This window comes from Corvus hawaiiensis, chromosome 26 (assembly GCF_020740725.1).
Source record: "Corvus hawaiiensis isolate bCorHaw1 chromosome 26, bCorHaw1.pri.cur, whole genome shotgun sequence".
Taxonomy (NCBI): domain Eukaryota; kingdom Metazoa; phylum Chordata; class Aves; order Passeriformes; family Corvidae; genus Corvus; species Corvus hawaiiensis.
In genome coordinates this window covers 27,167,063-27,180,623 of record NC_063238.1, presented here as the reverse complement: position 1 = coordinate 27,180,623, position 13,561 = coordinate 27,167,063, and the positions used below count along the sequence as shown (strand labels likewise).

Sequence of the window (13,561 nt, the reverse complement as noted above, 5' to 3'; positions counted from 1 at the left end):
CTTGATGTTGTATTTTTCAAAATCGATTAACTCTGCAATTAATCTTCTGTAAAAATATTCATTAAATTACAAGTGAAAAAAGAAAAAAAAGCAGAAAAACATCCACCCCTTCTCGTCTACATTCTGTCCTCATTTCTATTTGAGTCAATCACTTTCTACCTTTTACCAAGAAAAAGATGCTGCTGCACATTAAGCAGGAAAAAGACAAAAATGCTCAAATGTTGCACTGAGGGGTGTTAAAGACAAAACCCCAAATATAACCAGACAGAAATATTAAAGACATAACAAATTGCTTTCCAGATGCAGAATCTTATCTATTCCATAGACATTGCTCCCTCTAATGGAAAATTAATGTTAAAGTTGCAGGTAGAGCCTGCCTAACATAATCCATTTGTGGATATGGTTCACAGCACTTTCTGGAGGATTTCTGGTCCCACGTGGAAAGAAGTTCCTGGGAGTTACACAGGGAATGTGAAGATGAATACTATAGCAGGGAAAAGAGCTTAGCTAGAGCAGGACTGATTGGGCAATGGATAAGAGAACAGAAATTATAGAAGTGGCATGAACAAGAGAGACAACTACAAACAGCACCCATGAGGAATGGCAGCCTAGTGAAGAGGACAGAGAAGACATGAGTGCCCACAGAAGGCATTGCATGGGAAAAGCTAAGTTTCAGAGAGAACCAAGAGACTTAGGTGAAAGAGAGAAAGAAGTGCCACATGCTCAGTCCCAGTATTTTGTAGTTTCAGGGTACAGTATCGCAATGATGCACCTACTTCTCTTTATTTTTTGTCCTGGGCTTTTGTTGGGCTTCAGGAAAGAACATTAACTGAGTGGATTTGGTTTTGCTTGTTCCTCTAAATCTGTTTTTGCTGGGAAAGCTCTTAATGCATCATTGGATCTCACCTCTGATTCATCCTTTCCAGACTGACCTCAGAGGAACCAGGGACTGAGACCCAGCTCGGGAGCTGTAACTCTGGCCTGAAACTAACAACAATTACCATTTGCTTCCCACAAAACTGGAAAAACAGAACTCAGCTTTCTTCCATATTGTCTTGGCTGCCTTCCCTTCAACAGGGTACGTCTTCTCCAGGTTTTGTTGCGGGAACTGACAAGGCAAAGCTCACAGTTGGGAACATATTGGCTTCCATACTGATATTCCACCACTTAAGAAAAGGGTTAAGAAACAAAACTAATATTGTAATTCACAGAGAAAGTGTGTTCCAAAGTCCTCTGAAATCAGTGGACTGAATCCCACCAACGTCACCAAGTACTGGCTTAAGGCCTTAGTAAATACGGGATTTATAAAGGAATCATTGTACGTCAATGGTGCAAAAAAAGATGTCTCAATAATTCAGAAACCACAACTGAGGAAGGAGTAGAGGTAAAGATTGAGGCAATGATTGCTAGAGGTGAAGGATGAAAAAATACAGATGTTAAACCAAAGTGGGTGTGGAAAGGAGGCTGAAAGATACGAAAATTATATTGAAGTTGGTCTGGTATCATCTACTGCTAGAAGAAGGCAAGTGTGGTGTTGTACTCCGATGTGCTTCTTATTCCTTGAAACACTATTGCCTTTGCAAATTTCTTTATCCCTAGCTGGTATTGACTACTTCTTTTCCTGACTGCAGCTGCTCTATACACACTGCCAAATTAACACCTTAGTTCGCACAATCTACTCAAGGAGAGTTCTCCCAGTCTTTTCAGTTCTTCACATGTGTGGACACATTCAAACACACTGGCACCACAGCCCTTGAGCAGAGAAGCAATCCATGGAGAGGTGAGATGGGAGTACTGTGAGTGATGGGATGTAACACCTCCCAAATCTGAGAGCTCTTACATTCAGATTAATAAGGATGCCTCTGTACTCTGTAAAAGTGTCTTAGTACACTGGACCTTCCCATGAGGAACTAGATGCTGCTGCTCCCAGCACCTTATGTGAAGCTTATTCAAGAGAGTTGGAAGAGGTGTTCAGAATTTTGCCTAATCCAGTAGAGCATTTTGAATATATTTTCTACTTAAATTAACCTGCATAAAATGGGTTTGCATGACAGCTTGTCAAGCTAGTTCACCTCTTGCAAATCAGATCTGTGATCTTCTGTGACCTTTTCTTCTCTCAGTGAGATCCACCACATGGCATCCACAGGCATGCTTTGAATAGTTTAGGGACCAGGATCATAATTGCTGTCAAGGTCCATCAGAAGAATCACTTCCTCTTTACCTGCTTTTCTGCACTTATGTGCTTGATACAAGATAGGCAGTGCAAAGTTCCTCCATTCACGAGGTGAAGCAGCTCCTTGTGCACCAATAGGAACAGATCTGCTTTTGTAGGTGTGCAGGCATGTTGGATTTCCCCTGAGGTACAAGAGCAGCTGCCAGGTGGTCTCTATATGGCTTCTCTCATTCCTCTCTTGTGATGCCAAGTCCTTGGTAGAGAGGGTGCCCCAGTGCTTGTGGCTCTGACTGCAGCACTGCAGAAGAACAGCCCAGGAGGGACAGTAAGAGATCCAGCACCACTGCACTAACATTGATCCTTGGAGAGTTTGCCCCCTGAAGGACTGCACTTGTCTGATTTTTAATAGCTGTTTGCATTTTCCACCACCTTCTTTTCATAAGGAAAATATCAGCAGACTGCAATTTACTGAAAGTTTCCAGCAGGGAGCAGCATTTATTCATTTGTGAAGGAGACGCTTCCACCTCAAAAGGACCAGGCACCCGAAGCTGAAATAAAGACTTATAAGTCCTTTGCTTAAGAAACAATGTTTGCAGATGGATGGACAACTAGCAGTGTGAGGGGTGAAGGAGGAAGGGCAGGTTAAACACTTGGCACAAGGCCTTGCTCACCCTCTTCATCTGTCTGATGAAGCAAGCATGGCTTGGTATTTGGGACTGGGGAGGTTGGAGGCTCAGAAACAGTGCCAGCAGATGAGGTGGATCAAAACATTCCCATTTAAGGAAAAATTTTTATCAAAAAGTTCAGTGTTATCCCTGGCTCAGAATTATTACTTCAGGTACTGGAAACCCAGATTAAGGTCTCACTAATAATGCTTGCATAGTATTATCACAATCCTAAAAATACAGCATATTGGTATATATATAGAACCTAGGCTCCTGTTTGTTTTGAAAGCTTTCAATTTTAACATTTCTCTTCTAAAGATGTTTCTTACAATGATATGTTAACAATTTCAAATCCACAGTCTCAGAATGTCACAGCTTTGAAATCAGCCTTCCACAGAGATAGGCTGTGAACAAGTACAAAAGAGAGTATTTTAGTGCTTGAAAGCTAAACTAGTAAAAAATCCTGTTCACCTCCTAAGTGAATTTCTATTAAAAACAATTTTATAAAAACCATATACCTCATTGACAGCACTTGTGTTATTGCTGGAATTCTTCCTGCCTGTCCTGCGCTGGCTCTGCACAGCAGCCTCCTGCTGCTGTCCCCTGAGATCAGCTGTGTCCCAGTGGTGCAGTCTCAGAGTGGGTGAATCAGACCGTGCAGAGTTAGGTAACTACTGCAGTCTGCAGCCAATACCCAAATTGGCTTTAAACCTCAGGCTAGATTACAAGAAAGCTAGAACACCATGTGCTTGTGTGCTTCTCTTCAGGATCCTGGGACTCTCAGGGTGTGCCACTGGCACCTCAGGCTTTCAGTCCCTGAGTTAAGATGACAGCAAATTTCATCCTACCTCTAGCTGAAATGTTATGTAACTTTCTAGTACCTTGGCCTTCCCTGCAGTCAGAATGTGCATAGTCACAAATTAGATTAAATGAATTTTTATAGACACACTGACTTTTCTTTAATCACACTTTTTCTCTTCAAACTGGGGCTAAAGATTTGTTTTAGTAAGATTGTTATGAACATTCAGTTGTCTTAAGTATGTATTCGCTTGTCTTTATTTGCCTAGATTTATTTTTTAAGTATACGATTACTTTGTCTAAATTTAGCTTTACGTGTCCTAGATTCATAAGGTTTGATTCTAAGATAATAGCATTCCTGTAACATTTTTTTACTCCTCAAAGTACTTGATCCTTTTAGCAGTAACTCCAGTTTAATGTAGCTTTCTTTGTTCACTGGCATCGCTTATGACATTTTAAAATAATTAAACTGCATATATGTTCTCCGTATGAGAAGCCCGAAGCCAGTGCCAACAGTGTGTTTCCACTAGTTTGAAAACTGGTAGGCTTAATATTAAATTCCTTTTATAGTTCAACTTTGAGAAGTAGATCTGTTGGTACAGAAGATTCTCCAAAAAGCATCAGCCAATACTTCTTAAATGGCAGCAACTCTGCAACACTGGTATAATGGAGTGACCAATGTACCTTGGTAAATCTCTCTCTTAATTTGTAATGTGGAAAACAAGTACAAATACCTGAATTAACTGAGAGGTAATTCAGTAGGCTAGCGTGTGGCTTAAAAATGGGTGGGAGCAAGGAGCACATCTGTGAGAAATGGGGGAATAATCATTCTGGGTGGATGGCGAGTTCAGTCCAGTGCCTTGTCTCCATCAGTCACAGATGGAGATTTTGCAGATTTCTGAGGAAGAGCATAGGAGCAGCACAAGGATCTAGTTTTACATGCTCAAACACTCACAGCCTTCAGCATCTGATAGCTGGGGACCTTTCTGAGGACGAGTCACTGTCTCTGTATCTTCAAAATTTATTTCTTCAATAATAGGTCCAGCTTCCCCTTGAACTCATGGGAACTACATTCTTAGTCTCTGGCGACAAGAACTTCCCCAGCTCCCTCACACCCTAAGCAATGAGCTGCCTCCCTTTTTCCCGGACCCATCTTCATTTGATAGCTCCTGTTATTGCACCAGGAGAGGAGTCAAAATGTATCCACCTACTGCACTTGACAGCTCTTCGCCACTCTGGTCTCCTTAGTATGCTGAAGATGCTTAGCTGATCCTTCGTAGGAGCCACTGCTGGCAGTGACCAGACACCAAGAAAAGGACAGCCAAGGACACTGACTTCCCTTAGGGCTGCCAAAGCCATTGGGCCTATGACCATGACCAGCCCCTATGGATCTGCCTGCCATGCAAGCAGAGTCAAGCCAACAACCTTGAGGAACCCTGGGAGCCCCACTGCCCAAGCTGCACAAAACTCTTCTTCACTTGCAGCATATGCTGCCGTGCAGTGTGGTAATGGCTGAACTCGATTTAAATAAACCACAGCCTAGCCACAGCAGCATAGAGCACAGCAGAGGGTAATTTACTCTGCCTCTTAGCAGGGATCCTTAAAGAGTCATGACAGGTCCAAGTAATCTGTCAAAGAGCAGCCTGAGCAGCCAGCAGTCTCTGGATGCTAATCCCTTATGAACAATAGGTTCATTATATGCAAATTAATAGGAGAAGGGGTGATTGGCCACTGTATCTGCCCAGACAACTGCTCCATTTCAAAGGAACTTCAAGTACCCGGAAATCTATAAGCTGAAAAAAATTAAATGACCACATTCTGCATCTTTGTTTAAAAACAACCTGATTTCCTCAGACAGCCTGTGCAGGGATCCAGTGAATGCTGACGACACGGCAAGCTGGAAATAGTGCTCAGTGACTGAAATCCATGAGGAAAACAATAATAACAAATCAATGCATACACTGAATTTCTTGAACAGCTCTGGTTTTGATTAATTTTAATTCCCTATTCCATTACAGATTTACTTGTTTAATATCAGAAAATCCGTCTGAATCCAGGGAGTGAGTTGAATATTTGTGGAAAAGATACACGGGTGGTTTTCTACATTACTGTTTTCTTACTGAGGAGTCAAAGCTGAACCTAAGGAGCAGGACAGCAGCTAGACATTGTCTGACAAACCAGAGCAGGTTCCCATCTTGTTTTGAAGTTAAACAACAGCTCTGTGGTCAACTGCTGACTGCTTTCTCCAGCTGATATTTGATTGTGGGAAGGTTATGAGTTTTCTGATGCCAGCGAAGCTGATCTTAATTAAAATATTCCATTGGAAATGTTTCATAAGATAGGAATACAAGACTGACGCCAGTCTGTCACAATTCACTAGACTGCTTGAAATCTGGAATCGACCTGGCAGGTAGCCGCACTGAAGCCAAAAGGAGTCCTGCACAGAAGGCTTAGCTTCTAGATGGGTGGTTTTCCCTATTTTTTTATTTTTTAAAGTACACCATGTCAAATGTGTTTATGGTGCTTTAATGTAAAAAAGAAGCGAGTTGGGTTTTTATGTCCCTGTTTAGCTCATGATAACAACATTAAGACTAAGTAAATACAAACTTCCATAGATGCAGAAATTGATACAGCATTTTTTAAAACCAGGCTTATAGGGATCATAGATTCATAGAGCTGTTAAAGCTGGAAAGGACCCATAAGATCATTGGGTCCAACTGCTTACCCACTAATACCGGCCCTGCTCGGCTCTGCGGGGTCCCACGTGCACCCACAGAAGCACGGGTGGGTTCAATGTTACAGTCGGTAGCAAAGAGTCAAGAAGGGCATTTGCGTGCGTTCCGGCAGGAGCATTTATTGCTTCTACAGCGTCAAAGGTTGCAAAGGCAAACACAAACATGATCCCGAAACTCAGTTTTATCCAGGGACGGGGAAAAGGCGGGATTAGGGAACAGGGACCAATGGGGAAGCTCTGGGGGAGTGACGGGGGGGTAGAGGTTAGCAGCCAACTGGGGAATCCAAACTGGGATAGATTAACATAACAGAACAAGTATCCTGGGAGAAGCCTTTCTGGTCACTGTAACCTAAAGAGGTACTTTGTGATACTAGGGACTTGTCTTACTGAGAACTCTCTGTCCCTTGTAATGTATGTTCACCGGCCACCACAGCCCACGATGTTCAATGCTAAAGCATGTCCCCGAGTGCTACATCCACGTCTTTTTAACATTTCCAGGGGTGGTGATTCCACCACTTCTCTGGGCAACCTATTCAAATGCCTGCCATTCCTTTAACTGAAGAAATTTTTACTCATATCCAACCCAAATCTCCCCTGGCACAATTTGAGGCCATTTCCTCTGACCTTGTTGCTCATTACTTGGGAGAGGAGACCGACCCCCACCTTGCTATAACCTCCTTTCAAGTAGTTGTGGAGAGTAAGAAGCTCTATCCTGAACCTTATTTTCTCCAAGCTAAACACTCCCAGCTCCCTCAGCTGCTTGTGCTCCAGACCCTTCCCCAGCTTCGTTGTCCTTCTCTGGACATGCTCCAGCACCTCAATGTCTTTCTTGTAGTGAGTGGCCCAGAACTGAGCGCAGGATTCAAGGTGCGGCCAGGATGCCAGGGACAGATTATGGATTTAGTTGCCCAAATATACACATCTTTTTTTAAGTTTTCAGCAAGAGTTTGACAGAAGTTGACTCCCCAACTCACCTCTCCCCATAACAGCTCAAAATCCCATTCCCATTTTCAGCTTTACTTTGAGGAGATAATCACTCTGACACACTGGAGCCCACTAAAGCACAGCTCACTTCCTATGCCAGTCCATGGATAATGCCCAAAGAGCTGAAGCTCAAGTGATGCTGTGGCTGTTGCAATTATAGTGTGCTTCAGGAGCTACAGGGGGACAGTTACCTGGCTGCTCCTTTTGGCCCTCTGTCCTACATCAGATGCTTTCCTAACTGGTACCTTTTTATAATATAAATAATTGATTTAAACAAAAGACATATTTCATAGCCCTCTTCCCTGTGAAAAAAAAAATCTACATAGTTGCAAGGTTCAAGGCACCTGTAGTAGATTCCCATTCATAAATAAAGTTGTCACCTGTGTTCCTGTTCTGTTCCCATTTTTGAGGATTTTCTCCTAAGAAAGCACTCAGCACATGGGACTCAAGCACCAGTGCTGTTACATCAGTGATGATCATACCATACAGCACACAGAACATTTTGCAGGCTTTTCCTAATTAAGACTGATACTGAACAGCTATTTCAGCTGTACACGTAAGATAGAGGAATGTGACTCAGCCTACATAAAATAATACTTTGTACTTACATTATGGTCTCCTTCCAAAGATTTTAGTGTGCTTTCCAAAAGAAGTCATTTAGCTTTGCAATATCTCTGCGTGTTTACTGAAGGAACAACTTCACCACATTCCCAATAGAAATACTGGCAGAGAGGTCATAGGCCCAATTTTCAGATGATTTCAGTGCAGAAATGTGCACGCACAATGCAGGCAATATTGCTGAAAACAATACTTAATTTCACTAATTACATGTGGAGATGACCAGACACATGAATGGTCACTTTAATCCACATCCAGCTGTTGTTTGGCCAAAATAAACATTTAAAAATGTATGTATATTTGTAACCCCTAAACTCATGAACTTCAGGCTTTAAGGTTATGAAGGAAATCTGTAGGTTCATTTGATGCAGCCTTGCAGAGAGCTTCAATGACCCTGACTGTTTTACTACCAAAATATGCTTCTTTTTCACCAAATCCATAGGTGTTTGGTGAACTACTGAAGCAAGCCTTTAACATAGATCTTTGGTGACACTTCTACTGTCAAGTGTAGCGAAGATCTTTGTAACAAGCAGCAAGCACGAGCATTTGGATCTGCCACACTCTGGCAGAGCCACCTGAAATTCAGGGGAAAGAATGAGCTAAAAAGACAGATACCTTTTTATTTTGCGAAGTCTCACAGAGGAAAATATTTTTCCATAATGAAAAAAGTTGTTGTTTTTTCTCTTTGTGTTGCTCATTTTTATGATCTTCTGAGTAATTTCCCATTTAAAATTCCTTTTCTTCCCTCCACAGGCCACCATCCCCAAAAGTATCATATTCATCCTTCTTCTGACTGGATTTTTGAATGATTGTTTTGGAGTCTGGCTTTATCTCCCTGGAGTCTCATATCTAGGGATCAGCAAACTGGCTCATATAACTTACAAACTGGCCTGAACCATAATTCAGCACTAAGGAAATGTTTTGAGGATAAAAAAAATCAGTGTGCTTTTCACATCCATACACCTCTCTACTTCCACCTCCTAGAATCAGCTGGAATGCCAAATGATGCCAGGTTACCTGCTGCCTCAGGAGTTTGGACACAGTTTTGAAAGCCCCATGGGTTAAAAACCATCTGATTTCTTGAGTCTTTGTTTCTTCAGCAAATTGACAACTGTTAGTAACTGTCATTGATGGGTTTTTCTCCTTTTTTCTTTTTCTTTCGTTCAGTTGTGCAATAATACCTGTGTCTGAAATCATATGGGGGAGCAGTTGGAAGACAACATTCATAAAGGAATATGAAGCCCAAAGAAATTAATTTAAAAAGAACTCTGTGTTTTGTTATGACTCCCAAGTCCATCCCTCCTGCCCAAAAAACCCAACAAAACAAATTCCCCTGTATTCTTGAAATGTTCACTGTCTTTTATCTCTCATCTTTATTAGATGAGAAATTTTGTGTGTTTTTCTGCTCCGTCCCCCTATTGCAAACATGTAAAAGTATGCAGTCCACTACATTTTTATTGAGAGAGTGCCTATAAATAATCCCATCCACAGACTTTCCATATATGCCCTCTACTTTCACCTCCATATCAGGTGAATCCAAGCTGACGCAGCTCCACACCTCTGAGAAGACAAGGACACCTCACAGAATAAATGTCTGGGGTTTGCCATTTCCTTTGTCTGGTTTACTATGCATCTCACCTACTTTGCTCAGTCCTTTAGAGGAAGACTGTGTAAACACACAGGCTCCTTCTCTAAGGCTGAACAGAATAGTGGAGAATCAGCAGAGTAGTTTTGTGGGGCATATGGGTTCAGAAAACATGAGGTGGTCTTTCATTTGTATTAGTTATATTCCAGTTAGCAATGACACCACTAAAATCCTCTCATTACTCTGTGTAAAAGTACTTTTCATGATCCAGTGTTGTTTCTTTAACAAAGAACATTTGCAAACACCGTTTCATCAAAACAAAAAGAAATTATTGTAAGTTACTAGCTTTCACTTAAAGGGACAGGAGTTTTGCCGTTGATTTTAAGGGTCTTTGGTCCTCAGCTAACACAGCACATTTAATGTCTGCTAGCACAATTTTTTTTTCCTTTTAACAGAAGTGTGTCTGTTTTCTTCTCAGATTGTGCACACCAAGTTGACAAGGCTTATTTGGAATGCATAGCTGGGTGGATGTGGTGTTGAAGTAACAGATGTTCCAGTAGTTGAACTAGGCATCCAAAGGGATAAAAACAAAACCCACTTGTCTACTGGAACCTGTTTCAAACATGGTAGCTGGATAAAAAGTAACCCTGCTGCCTGTCTTTCTCTGGCCCTGACTTTACAATCTTATTAGAGCCTGAGAAAAAGAAAAATCAATTGATGCCCAATGTCTACAAATTATTAAGATATCCCCCTGCTGTAACTGTTCATCTAACTTAACACTTCTTCTGTCATGCTCATCAGCTCTGTGCCAGTGCTTTCATTTCTGTCCCATCTGCCCCTAGAGCACCTGCTCAGAGAAGGCACTCGGCAACACTTTGGCATTTACAGAAATTAGTCAAAATTCCTGGGTATGACCTTGCCAACGGATACAAGGCTAACAGGAACAAGACTGTGCACCAAAATGGGTGCACTAATATTGGCAACCTTTTTCCAAGGGTGCAGGTCCAGGATTGGGACCTACTGAATATTCATTTGTGACAATTTCAGAATTAAATCTTCACCATTTGTAATTGAAGCATCTTTTTTGTATAATAAAATGAACTCTTTGGTTTTGGCTTTGATACTTGAGGAAAAATAGAGAAATTCACAGATTTAATATAACAGCTGAAATGTTTTTCAGGGGAACTCAGATATTTCTACATTTCAGCAGTGTTAATTCAATTAGCCTGAAACTAACTCAAATAAAGCATTATTGTCCATAATGGTGGAAGTTCTAGGATCTTCCTTTGAAAGTATTTTTATCTCTATGAAGACTTAATGTGAAAAGCTAACTTAAATATTCCTCCAGCAGTTTACAGACCCTAATCCAATTCCCACTGAAGTTAACAGTGCCATTTCAATTACTCCTCCAGCAGGAACAATTTATTATGACAGTATCTTAGTCTTCGTTGACCCCTGTTTAATTTATCTTCAGCAACTACTCCTCTACTCCCACTCTGTTAAATTACTACTGAACCAGTTTCCCTCTCTTCACCTCTTTTTACCTATTTCATTATTTCTTCTCCTTAAAACTATTCATATTGGCCTTTTCTGCATCCCAGCAGTTGATTCCAGCTCAGTTTGCCAAGACATAATTCTAAAGTTGATTGGATTTTCAGTCCTCCCAGATCCCCTTCACCCACAATTTGAAGTCTGCTATAGTCCACAAGGCAAATATTGGGATTTTAAGTTGGTGGGAAATGAAGTAGATATTTCTACATGCAGTCTGGGATTACTGGAACACTGAGAGCTTTTTTCTCTTGCCTCTTTGCTTCATGGATGGCAGAAATAATGTAAAAGCCAAAGGTGTAATTCACACCTTGAAAAGCAGCTGCCTCTGCCAAACATTTTTATTAACAGTATCACTAGGAGAATTACTGGAGGTGCAGTATGTAAGGAAAGAAGAGGTACTGTATTTCTTGACTCACAAATAGTATTGTTCAATTTGAAATTAGCTAAGGACTACCAAAGAAAATGCTTTGGCATGATGACTTAGTAATCACCTAAACGACCTGGTGAATTAGGTGTAACAAATGACACTCAGCTCTAACTCAGCTACAAACTGAAAGGAGTTATAATAGCTAGAGGCGTATTATGACCAATATTAACTAAGAACCTTAGATCATCGAAGTCCTCAGTAAACAACTGATAGTCTTAGAGTTGCCCATAAATCTGTTTCAATAATTTCATGGATATCACTCTCAGCATAATGATCTGCTGTGCACAAGTACTGTGCTTACTTTGAGAGCACTGCAGGTTCACACTCATAATTAAAGTGTTCCTGCTGAAGATTTTTACAGAGGCCACAGTGATAGGTATAACAGCACTGCCAGTCTCTGTATGGTGGTTTAAGAACAGCTGTCAGGAGTCAAACAAAAGATCTGGTGGCCAAATTCTGTCAACAGCCAGTAAGAGAGGCCAAGAGAAGAGTCCAAGGGCAGGTCAAGCATATAGTGATGATTCCCCAGCCTCCCCTTCCAGCCTACAGCAGTCTGCAGCTCAGCAACCTCCTTTCCAGAAGAGGGATCTATGTGTTAAATAGTCCTTGTGGGATTTCCTTCCTTTTCCCTCAAATTTGGCTACTCAGGTTAGAAGCTACGTAAACCTTTTGGCATCCACCACTGACACACAACTGTGTGTTCCACAGCTCTCCTAGCAAGGGATAAAAAAATCTCATCTTCTCCTTAATTGAAACTATCACTCAGTCATTTAATTTGATGTTTTCTACTTCTAAAGTGGAGAGACAGTGAACAGCCATTTCCTGCTTACTTTAGTCATTGCTTTGTAGGTATATGTCCTGTCTACCCTCATTGATCTCTTTTCCAAGTTGAAGAGGCCTAGACCATTTGTTCCTGATGTTAAAACTTTTCCACACATTTGATCATGATTGCTGCTCTCCTGTGATTCTTTATGTTTAATATCACATCCTCTTGAGCTGGGACATCTGAACTGTGTGAACTCCTCTGTAGATGTATCATGAACTTAAACTGTACAGAAAATTTTGATTTTTCTTGTTTTTCATTTCCTTACATTTCATTTGATTTTGACAGCACTCAGGTTATGGATCTCTTGCCTTTAGTTGGAGCCTTGCTATTTTTACATCTACACTAAACGATGATGCATTTTTAATAATTTTATTTCTTTTGACCTACTGGCATTAAAATAACAGTAAGAAAATAGTTTCATTTCCTCATGACTGCTTGACTTTGCCCTCTGACTTCTTTGTTGTCCCCAAATCTCTGACCTAAATTGCCCTGTATTCATTCTCATTTTAACCTCAATTAGCCAAGAGATTGCCACTCCAAATAAAGAAAACATGCTTTTCACCATGTGTCATCCACTGGGCTCAAAAATTTTTGTTTTGTCATTTCAAAAGGTCACAATAGGAATAAGTGGTCAAAGGTCCATTTTAAATCAACATTTGAAATAATACATTGGAGACATAAAGATGCTAAAATGACAAGCAGCTGACACACATAATTAGTCTCACTATTTTGTGCTCCACAAGGTAAATTGTGTTGTACATCCCCAAGATTTTAGCTAGGAGTGACTTTTTTCAGCAGGGTTTGGCTAATAGAGACTCTGCCCATAGACTGTATGAATCTATTCAATCTTTGAATAAATTATTCAAACCATTTCAAGGCATTATTAAATTATAGCAAAGTAAGCATTTCCAGGTATTCTTGTACATTTACACTCTGAGGAGCCTTTTGCTTCAAAACCATACTTATCTCTCAGATCAAGAACAAACACAAATTCTATGGATCAAAGAGGAAGAGTACAATGCCCTCTGATGTATCACTAACCAAATGACAACTTCTGACAACAGCTGTGGATTTTGAATGATGCTCAGCTGAGCCCCACTAGAATTCAAACCTGGATATCATCCATAGGTTAAAGACAACACAGCCCAATTGCCTCGCTGTGTTTCTCACCACTGAGCATGAGAAGGCACTGAGGGAGCA

At 40.9% G+C, this 13,561-nt stretch overlaps 1 protein-coding gene across 6 annotated transcripts in view; it reads left to right on the top strand.

The window, feature by feature from the left end:
- The window catches only part of TMEM74 (transmembrane protein 74), a 34,956-nt gene extending 22,034 nt beyond the window's left edge, over nt 1-12,922 (top strand). For 5 of the 6 annotated variants that reach the window (XM_048286528.1, XM_048286526.1, XM_048286527.1 and 2 more), the window contains 2 exons: nt 927-1,078; nt 8,726-12,922. The gene's annotated coding sequence lies outside the window, so the exon portion shown is untranslated. The remainder of the gene's footprint in view (nt 1-926; nt 1,079-8,725) is intronic. The other variant, XM_048286525.1, reaches the window with a different exon arrangement.
- The last annotated feature ends 639 nt before the right edge of the window (nt 12,923-13,561 follow it).